Raw genomic sequence first — 10575 nt, 5'->3', positions numbered from 1 at the left:
TATGCGCGGAAAAAACCGATTGTTTACAATAAAATTAATTAACTTAACTTCACATTTATATTTTTTTAATCTTTTGCACTCCTTTTATGTCTTTCTAATATATTCTCTAGAAAAACTGGGAATTGAGATAGTTTCGTGGTATAGCTTTATTGAGCCTTCTTCATTGAGCCAAATGTACTTTTGCGTATCAGCATGTTAGTGCCAAAAAAATACAGTTGACATACAACACTATCTGTAAAACCTTCACCCTGTTCACTACAGAAATTGCCTGGGTAACAAATATCAAAATTTTCAGTAAAAGTAATCCTGATTGGTATTTCTTGGACCACAGATAATTTACATTTGTTACAGACGTGGTGATAATAACTGAAATGGTAGTATAAAACGATAATTTAGTATATCCCTTTTTATAGGAAAAATTTACCACGCCTTCACTGAGAAAATGACCTGAATAGTTTTTTTTTAAAAACAGTTAGCACTATTTTTATTGAACTTCATAATAAAATTTATGTTCGAATCACACAAATTTAAAATCGTCAATTTTGCCTTTTTATTAATTAAATGAGTTGAATATCACTAATTGTTCCGTACTGAATGAAAATATTGTATTTGATAATGCGTTGTTTCCCAGAGTATCACACATTAAACTGTTATTTTATAAATTAAGCCTTTGTCAGACTCTGTCTCAGTCTTTCTTGCAGTTGTAACTCTTTTAAAGGTTTTCCGTAAAAGTAGAATTATTCGTAGTTAATTTTTATGGAAGTAATTGTTTTCATTAAACAGCCAGTCCTCTGGTGAACAGCAAGACGTTATCACATGTATCAGTAAATATTATCTGCTTTCACCGAGTTTGAGTAGATCAATATGCATCCAGATCAGTAAAGAAAGCGACAGAAAAAGTTGATTTCCTTTGCAAAGTCCAAACAAGGAGTGAAATGTCACTATTGATTTTCCATATTAAGCGTGCAATTGAGATGATTTAATACTTTAGAATAGCTATACCGTTTTCAGAAGTGATATATTCTTCTTGACCGCTAAAATCATTTATTATGACACCTAACAAACATCATAGATTTAGAAATTTAGCTACATTATCATTTTTTTCATCGTTTAAAATATTTGAACATCTAATTATATACAAACCGACTCCTTCATCGTATTAAAGATATTTCCTGAAATTATACCATTATTTTATGGTGTCAATCTGGTAGGCTCCATAACCGAACGATTGTAACATTACACAAATGTCGTAGGCTTACAAAATTTGTAGGAGGTCCAAGAAAAAAGTATAGCCATTATCAAATAACAAGCATTCCATAATAGGCTTACTAGGGGTGGAGTTCTCATTTACTCATATCTTACTTAGCTATTAAAATCGTTTCCCCGTAACTTTTTTCACTGAGTAGGTGTCCTTTCGTAGCAGCTAATTGTTATAAAGAAATTTAAAAAATAAGAAACTTCAACTGAAAGTAATAATTTATTCATGATTACAGGTCAATATTTATTCAAGTAAACAAAAGTTAAAAAACGAAATACTATTTAACAATTTTATAATAAATTTTAATATACTTTTACATAAATTAATTATAATTGTTTTATTTTATTATTTCACCTGTTTTTGCGGCATCATTTTATGATAATTTATTTCTTCAGTTTAATTATAATTATATCTTTCAATGTTGAAAGTTGTATTCATGCAAAATTGATGAAAAAATATTGAAGACAGATTATGTTCAAATTGATATCGTTTAAATTTGTTCGCAATTATCATGAAAGTTGTCAGACTTTCTCGATAATTGGTAATACACAATTGATAACATTTTATAAACGGATCAAATTATTATACGGGTAAAATCATTATAAAGATAATTTGTTTATGTAAAATTAGTCGTCCACCGTAACAGGTTTTACATGAATCATGAGAAATTTTATTTTTAATAATTTAGTTTTCTTTATAATATTTTTTATATTTTCACTTGATGTAAAAATTTCCTATTCTCCTAATTCTTGACGACTAAATTAAAAAACTAAAATCATTTTTATCTGTTTTAAGCAGGAACAGAACACATCAGTTGTTCTTACGTTTTAGAATTCATGGAGTATGAACTAATTATTTATTATTCATGTACTTACTATTGGATATTATTATTCATTAACCATTTTTTTCCAAAATTCAGTACAGAAATTATGATTAAAAAGTATGTGTAAATCTATTACAAAACTGCTTTAAAAAGAAAAATCTTGTGCATTGAGCAGAAACAGCCTTATACAGCCTTAAACAGCCTTATAAGATTAGATTTATAAAATAATGGAAATAAAATCAAAAATACAAGCAGGCTTTTCATTAATGATAATAAAATATATTATATATTATCAATGTAAGTTATTTAAATCATAAGCTTGGGATAAATCAACTATCTATGAAATAATCTTTTAAATGTACCGATAAAATTAAAGTTTTTGAACTCGGATCGCTAATAAAAATCTGATAATAGTATTATAAGAAGGCCTTTTAAAGAACACTCAATTAACCACAGGCTCTGAATTTTTGCAATATCTAATATTATGGAAATGGTTAGAGTAAAAACTAGAAAATACCTTTTATTACCGCTAATTAAAAATAAATCAATCGTTTTTACCAATTCTTAGTCGATCTCTGTGTCGGAGTGGTAGCGTCTCAACTTTTCATCTGAAAGATCCCGGGTTTTAAATCCCGATCAGATAAGGAATTTTTATTACACTACAAAATTTCCATTCCATATTCCACACGCTCAAAACTCGAGTTAACGTTATGTTAATCGTCAAAAAAAAAATCAAAATTATCCACATTTAAATGAGTATTCTAATATTGTCGTTAAATAAACTCCTAATGATCAAACAATATCGGTAAAATAAATATTCAAATATAAATAAAAGTGGATAGTTTTAAGAGTATCTTGCTTTATACTTTGTTCTATAGAATCATAATGGGGAGTGTTTTGTTGCTATGCTGTTACATGATAATAAAAATAATGCAGCATCACAAAACACCTCATAAACGTCGTAACAGGTGAAACAATCTATTAAAATTATAAAAACAATTAATATACTAAAGATTTTGTTACATCATATAAATTAAATAATATGAATATATATCACTTTATTGTTTTAATCCGTAAGTTATGAATGTGATTTTATCTCGGTATCTATTTTTTCTCAATATCAGAGAATTATTAACACTTTGTGACGGGTAAAGAGAGATATTCTATGAGGAATCAGAGAGTCTCCATAGGTACTTCTTTGGTTTTTGTAACTGCATAAAAAGCGGTACCATGCAATCATGAAAACAAACACCTTGGACGGTACGTAAGTAGTATCCCCTCACACTACGATACTAAGAATTCGTCGACTACAAATCTCATTATTCAAAGCATGGACCGAGCAGGTCAGACCTAACCCAAAAAATAAAAAATAAATAGAGTAAAGAATCAAGGATAAGATAAAAGGCTTTATGATGAAAAAAGGGTGATCTATTCTCGGAGGAGCAGCAGAACGAGACAAACAGTTCCACCAAGAGGAACACATAAAGTCTCCTCCAGACAACGAACAATCATTCCGATGACAATCACTAAGATGCCACGGTATTTTTATTAAGCAGGAGCAGCACAATAAAATTGTGTTGTATTGATCAGCTGAGGGCTTGTATCAGTGAAATGAAAAGATGATTTTTCTTCAGAAACTCCAAATACACAACCCCCTCTCCTGAACTTAATGGTGTGATAATTGTGTTATAAATCTTTAAAGCGTTCGGCTAGATCCCCAACTACAAATGAAAGAAAAGAGATGAAGGTCGTTTATTTTATCATAAAATTACAATCATTTTTAAGCTATCGATAAAATATAAATATTTGTTTTTCCTGTTTAGCCTCCGGGAATCACCGTTAGGTATTACTTCAGAGGATGAATGAGGATGATATATATATGAGTGTAAGTAAAGTGTAGTCTTGTACAGTCTCAGGCCGGCCATTCCTGAGATGTGTGATTAATTGAAACCCAACCACCAAAGAACACCGATATCCACGACCTAGTAATCAAATCCGTATAAAAATAACTGACTTTACTAGGATTTGAACGTTGGAATTCTCGATTTCGAAATCAGCTGATTTGCAAAGACGCGTTCATCACTAGACCAACTCGATGGAGTAAAATATAAATATATGTTATGATACGATTATAAATATAATTATTGTTAAAATAAATATTATAATAAGTTCATAAATATTATAATAAGTCGAGTGACTAAACAATAAATGCCTGTTAACACTAATTATTATCCAGGACTATAATTTTTTATCGTAAATAATTAAATTTCAAGTTTTAACTATACGTATAATAACTATTTTAATTATACGTGTCCAAGATTATGTTATCAAAAATTTATTTCGATTATTCAAGGATATGCTTATCTTTTATGTTGACCTATTTATTCATACAAAGGATAAAAAAGTACACGAATCATTGTTTTGAAGGCCAAATATTATCTTAATACAACTAGTTACGTAATCTGAAAAGTATTAATTTGGTATTCAATAATTTTTTTATACAGATCGAAGAATTGAGTTTGAAATATTCGAAGTTTAATAAAATTGATAGTATTTGTGTTCCTACATTTTTGTTTTGATTTTTTCTTTGAAAAATACTGTAAATAAGTATAATAATTAAATAATTTTCTACATCACTTACTAGTTTCTGTATTAATATTAATAAAATATTTTTAATAGTTAAGTTGCCTAAAAGAATTTAAAAAAAGATTGCATAACCTAATTCACAGGCAAATAAATTCTGAAAAGCAGATTAATTTCTTTAATGAAATATACCTTTTTTATGTGTATCAGTTACTAGCATGTAAATTCTATTCTCGTTAGATTTTTTTGCCGTTAAATGAAAATGAATTCTACAATTTATTAATTTATTTCGTTCAATGTAATTTTTTCTACAAATGTTACATTTACTTAATCAAGTGTAATATTAAGTCCAAATAGATGCAATATTTTTGGATTTCTATGTCAGTGAAATTATGCTGTTGATGTACTATTACAGTAGGTAATTGAAGAGATTTACGGAAGGTACCCAGCATTTATTATAATTTTCCATTTTCAACCTGTTAGGTCTAACTAACATGGTTACTATTAAACCAGCAAAAGTAAAAAATTCAAATTCAAAAGCATTAATATTATAAACCGAATATTATATTATTATATATAAACTATGCTGCTATTATTATATTTAAATTTCATAGTAAAAACTAACCGCTTAAAACGAAATAAAAATTCATGAGGTTAAAAAATAATAATTAAAGCAACCCGTTTCACGAAAATACAAATAAAAGTAAAGTACACAATGTAAATCGGTATCAAATCATTTTTTATATAAAACCATGAAGAATAAAATTTTTAAATGCTCGGATATGGCTTATTACAGGTAGATAATAAAGTCATGTTTTACTAGGCTCCTTAAAAAAAAAAATATTTCAAGTGAAAATACTAAAACCATTTTTTTATTTTACCAACCTAACATTTGATTTTTTTTTTTTTTGTCTTCAGTCATTTGACTGGTTTGATGCAGCTCTCCAAGATTCCCTATCTAGTGCTAGTCGTTTCATTTCAGTATACCCTCTACATCCTACATCCCTAACAATTTGTTTTACATATTCCAAACGTGGCCTGCCTACACAATTTTTCCCTTCTACCTGTCCTTCCAAAATTAAAGCGACTATTCCAGGATGCCTTAGTATGTGGCCTATAAGTCTGTCTCTTCTTTTAACTATATTTTTCCAAATGCTTCTTTCTTCATCTATTTGCCGCAATACCTCCTCATTTGTCACTTTATCCACCCATCTGATTTTTAACATTCTCCTATAGCACCACATTTCAAAAGCTTCTAACCTTTTCTTCTCAGATACTCCGATTGTCCAAGTTTCACTTCCATATAAAGCGACACTCCAAACATACACTTTCAAAAATCTTTTCCTGACATTTAAATTAATTTTTGATGTAAACAACTTATATTTCTTACTGAAGGCTCGTTTAGCTTGTGCTATTCGGCATTTTATATCGCTCCTGCTTCGTCCATCTTTAGTAATTCTACTTCCCAAATAACAAAATTCTTCTACCTCCATAATCTTTTCTCCTCCTATTTTCACATTCAGTGGTCCATCTTTGTTATTTCTACTACATTTCATTACTTTTGTTTTGTTCTTGTTTATTTTCATGCGATAGTTCTTGCGTAGGACTTCATCTATGCCGTTCATTGTTTCTTCTAAATCCTTTTTATTCTCGGCTAGAATTACTATATCATCAGCAAATCGTAGCATCTTTATCTTTTCACCTTGTACTGTTACTCCGAATCTAAATTGTTCTTTAACATCATTAACTGCTAGTTCCATGTAAAGATTAAAAAGTAACGGAGATAGAGAACATCCTTGTCGGACTCCCTTTCTTATTATGGCTTCTTTCTTATGTTCTTCAATTGCTACTGTTGCTGTTTGGTTCCTGTACATGTTAGCAATTGTTCTTCTATCTCTGTATTTGAACCCTAATTTTTTTAAAATGCTGAACATTTTATTCCAGTCTACGTTATCGAATGCCTTTTCTAGGTCTATAAACGCCAAGTATGTTGGTTTGTTTTTCTTTAATCTTCCTTCTACTATTAATCTGAGGCCTAAAATTGCTTCCCTTGTCCCTATACTTTTCCTGAAACCAAATTGGTCTTCTCCTAACACTTCCTCCACTCTCCTCTCAATTCTTCTGTATATAATTCTAGTTAAGATTTTTGATGCATGACTAGTTAAACTAATTGTTCTGTATTCTTCACATTTATCTGCCCCTGATTTCTTTGGTATCATTACTATAACACTTTTTTTGAAGTCTGACGGAAATTCCCCTTTTTCATAAATATTACACACCAGTTTGTATAATCTATCAATCGCCTCCTCCCCTGCACTGCACAGTAATTCTACAGGTATTCCGTCTATTCCAGGAGCCTTTCTGCCATTTAAATCTTTTAATGCTCTCTTAAATTCAGATCTCAGTATTGTTTCTCCCATTTCATCCTCCTCAACTTCCTCTTCTTCCTCTATAAAACCATTTTCTAATTCATTTCCTCCGTATAACTCTTCAATATATTCCACCCATCTATCGACTTTACCTTTCGTATTATATATAGGTGTACCATCTTTGTTTAACACATTATTAGATTTTAATTTATGTACCCCAAAATTTTCCTTAACTTTCCTGTATGCTCCGTCTATTTTACCAATGTTCATTTCTCTTTCCACTTCTGAACACTTTTCTTTAATCCACTCTTCTTTCGCCAGTTTGCACTTCCTGTTTATAGCATTTCTTAATTGCCGATAGTTCCTTTTACTTTCTTCATCACTAGCATTCTTATATTTTCTACGTTCATCCATCAGCTGCAATATATCGTCTGAAACCCAAGGTTTTCTACCAGTTCTCTTTATTCCGCCTAAGTTCGCTTCTGCTGATTTAAGAATTTCCTTTTTAACATTCTCCCATTCTTCTTCTACATTTTCTATCTTATCTTTTTTACTCAGACCTCTAGCGATGTCCTCCTCAAAAATCTTCTTTACCTCCTCTTCCTCAAGCTTCTCTAAATTCCACCGATTCATCTGACACCTTTTCTTCAGGTTTTTAAACCCCAATCTACATTTCATTATCACCAAATTATGGTCGCTATCAATGTCTGCTCCAGGGTAAGTTTTGCAGTCCACGAGTTGATTTCTAAATCTTTGCTTAACCATGATATAATCTATCTGATACCTTGCAGTATCGCCTGGCTTTTTCCAAGTGTATATTCTTCTATTATGATTTTTAAATTGGGTGTTGGCAATTACTAAATTATACTTCGTGCAAAACTCTATAAGTCGGTCCCCTCTTTCATTCCTTTTGCCCAGCCCGTATTCACCCACTATATTTCCTTCCTTGCCTTTTCCAATGCTTGCATTCCAATCTCCAACTATTATTAAATTTTCATCTCCTTTTACGTGTTTAATTGCTTCATCAATCTCTTCGTATACACATTCTACCTCATCATCATCATGGGCGCTTGTAGGCATATAGACGTTAACAATCGTTGTCGGTTTAGGTTTTGAATTTATCCTTATTACAATGACTCTATCGCTATGCGTCTTGAAATACTCCACTCTCCTCCCTATTTTCTTGTTCATCACGAAACCTACTCCTGCCTGCCCATTATTTGACGCTGAGTTAATTACTCTAAAGTCACCCGACCAAAAGTCGCCTTCCTCTTCCCACCGAACCTCACTAATTCCTACTATATCCACGTTTACCCTATCCATTTCCCTTTTTAAATTCTCTAGCCTACCAACCTTTTTTAAGCTTCTAACATTCCACGCTCCGACTCGTAGAATGTTATTTTTAACTTTTCTGGTGACCCCTTCCTTAGTAGTCCCCACCCGGAGATCCGAACGGGGGACTATTTTACCTCCGGAATATTTTACCAAGGAAGGCGCCTCCATTATTGCTTTTGAAAATGCAGAGCCACATTTTCTTGGAAAAAAAACAGCTGTAGTTTTCCATTGCTTTCAGCTGCGCAGTACTCAGAGGACTGAGTGATGTTGATACGGCCGTTTAAGTCGTCCTGACTCACGCCCCTAACAACTACTGAAAGAGCTGCTGCCCTCTTTCAGGAATCATTCCTTAGTCTGGCTCTCAACAGATACCTCTCCGATATGGTTGCACCTTCGGTCCAGCTATTCTGTATCCCTGAGCACTCAAGCCCCCTCACCAACGGCAAGGTCTCATGATTCATAGAGGAGGAAACATTTGATAAAATCCTTATTAAACTTGTCTTAAATAAAAAAATCATAAAAACCGCAATCAAACTGCTTCTAGTCTAGTTGTTAAGTCAAACTGTTAGATCAATTATTATTTTGTAAACTGCAGATAAACGGTTATACTAGTAGACGCCAAGTATTGTCGCCGCAAATGATTATATAAAACTTGTGTTGAACTCTTTGCGCTAAACATACTGAATTTCCATATATATAACATTTATTTAAATTATTAAAAAACATTTTCTGTAGGTAAAAATACTTAATAACTTCCCAATTTACTTTATATTTATGAAATCCTTATAAGAAATTCTAGATAGCCTAATTAATAAAGTAATGATAAATATTAACTCGCCTTTTAGGTAACCCAAAAGAGGAATTTCTGTTCATAACTGGTCTGATACTAAGGACCTAGGATAATATCCAATTAAAAAGTAATCCTAAATTAGCTTTTAATTAATTTTTAACGTGATTTTTTTTCAGCATTACGTAAAAGATTTTACAAAAATAATTAAAATTCAGTTAAAGACAACAAAAAAATTCTGTTAGTACTAAAGAGGATTTTAATCTCTATATCGTCGATAAACCTGATTGTTAAAGTTCAATCAAAGGTAAGTTTAGCGATTTGTCGGGTTGAGATTACATATTGTATCTGAGTTCACTGGCCATTTTTACATAATATAAACTGAAGTTAACAATTAAAATTAAGTTTGACCTCTTTTTTAAATAATCAGTTTGGAAAAGAACAGATTTGTCAGTCTTTCCTGAGTTTTAAGGTAACTTTTTCAATAAAATTTTTTCTCCAATCGGTAATTTCTCTTTAATGAGGGTTTATGGTTAATTCAGTTGAATACTTTCATATTCTCAAAATTGAATCGAGAGGATTTTTCTTTAGGTAGACCGAACAGGAGTAACACTTTCGGATTTGTAATTAGTAACTAAAGATAAAACCAAATAATTGTAGCTTACATTTCTGTTAATCAACACAAATTTGACGATGAATAATATTTCTTCAAGCCTAGATAAGAATTTGCTTAGGAAATATGGGTGGACGAGAATCTATTATTTGGGTATGCTTTGAAACCTCTATAGGTTTCAACTAATAAAAGTTTTTGTCTCTTTTCACAATCCCTGTTCAGGAAGATTTACGTATAAGTAAATTAAGGCCCCTTAATTTACTTTTCACCCTCTATTTTCAAGGAATTTAATCTGTAATTTTGTAACAATAATTGTAATGGTAAATCTATAAGTTCATAATATTGGCAGTTTTTTTTTTCATTTTGTGAATGAATTTTACGGTGATATGCTTCACTGAATGTTATTCTAATATTTAGGGTATTAAATAGCCTGTAATATTACACATATTTTATTAATAAATAAATAGTCTAAAACATTTGCTTAGCACGGTTTTGCAATACCGGGTAGACATAATTCTTCTCATTCGACTGAATGATAACATAGCTGGGACTCAAATGCATCATTACATTCCTGAGTGAGTTTATTTTAACCCTCCTTATCTGTTTTTTTTTCTTTATTTTAGTAAGGAAAAAATGCCATAACTGCAGTTTTTTCTGTGAAGTAGTGTAATGTAAATTAAATTACAGCTGGTAAAACTAATTATTTTGATAATTTCTATCTCTGGAAGGCAATAAACGTCATGTTTCATATCTTTAGTAAGTAACTACTCTTTATATTTAGCTAAACCTGTCATATAGATTTAGCTA

Source organism: Lycorma delicatula, chromosome 3, assembly GCF_047948215.1.
Source record: "Lycorma delicatula isolate Av1 chromosome 3, ASM4794821v1, whole genome shotgun sequence".
Taxonomy (NCBI): Eukaryota; Metazoa; Arthropoda; class Insecta; order Hemiptera; family Fulgoridae; genus Lycorma; species Lycorma delicatula.
Note: the sequence above shows the minus strand (reverse complement) of the source record.